Source organism: Littorina saxatilis, linkage group LG6 (assembly GCF_037325665.1).
Source record: "Littorina saxatilis isolate snail1 linkage group LG6, US_GU_Lsax_2.0, whole genome shotgun sequence".
In the NCBI taxonomy this organism is placed as follows: Eukaryota; Metazoa; Mollusca; class Gastropoda; order Littorinimorpha; family Littorinidae; genus Littorina; species Littorina saxatilis.
The window spans coordinates 23,908,490-23,909,565 of NC_090250.1; the positions used below are offsets into that span (position 1 = coordinate 23,908,490).

Consider the following 1,076-nt stretch of genomic DNA (forward strand, 5'->3'; position numbering starts at 1 on the left):
TATACAAACCTTCCTGTTATAATAAATGAGTAACGTATAAAGGTCAGTGGGTCAATATTGTTAGCAAGAAAAGGTGTGCGGAGCACATTTACAATATAGGATTGAACACATCTGAAGACTGAGCTGCCTGTGTCATTATTATTTACCCATTTCAATAAACGGATGCGATCTGCCTTGCAAAAGTTACCAACAGAACAGCTTCTGGACGGACAGAAACAAGTGCAATATTCATTAGAACTTTAACGGCTGAGCTGTCCAGAACAACATCTTAAAAGTGTGAAAAAAGATATCAGCAATTGAAGTAGTCTAGGGCTTATTCACTTCATGTCCTGAGATGCAGGACACCATCGTTGTTAGTGTCCGACCGAGGAGCGAGGACAGTTAGTGCTTTGATCAGGCGGCCATAGCCCTAATAGAGCAGTCTCCGTGGCATAGTCTCCATGGGGCGGGGACGTAGCTCAGTTGGTAGCGCGCTGGCTTTGTAGCCAGTTGGTCGCTATCAGCGTGGGTTCGATCCCCACGTTCGGCGAGAGATTTATTTCTCGGAGTCAACTTTGTGCAGACTCTCTTCGGTGTCCGAACACCCCCGTGTGCACACATGCGCACGAAAAAGATCCCACGTTCACAGCGAAAGTCTCAGGGCTTGGAAAACACGAAGACACGCATGCATCATCTCTCGTCTCCGATTATCATGATCGTACTTCGATACTTTGACGAGACAAACCCAATGCTGGTGTGTCGAAGAAGACAGCCACAGCGGGCTTGTTCGAATCAAAGTATCACACCATATCTTCAACGTATTACCAATACCTGTCCCAATATAGACGAGTTGGTCTAAGAGGACGTTAAACCCTAATAGTCATAGTCTCCATAAACGGACCACCCATCTCAAACATTCTTATGAACAGCTGTGGTTAACAAGCTGATCTCCATCTACTGACCTGTACCCACGTCTAAATAGCTGCAACAGATGATGGTTCGCTGGAGAATAAGAACACTTAATAAGGAATGCCTCGATTCGATCATCTGACTTGGTTGTCTGAAGACAGATCGCACGCTTGTAGCCAGGGCAGTGT

At 45.8% G+C, this 1,076-nt stretch overlaps 1 protein-coding gene across 2 annotated transcripts in view; it reads left to right on the top strand.

Annotated features, from left to right (window-relative positions):
• LOC138968798 (major facilitator superfamily domain-containing protein 8-like) overlaps positions 1 to 1,076 on the top strand; it is a 22,482-nt gene that overhangs the window by 9,030 nt on the left and 12,376 nt on the right. The window lies entirely within an intron of this gene.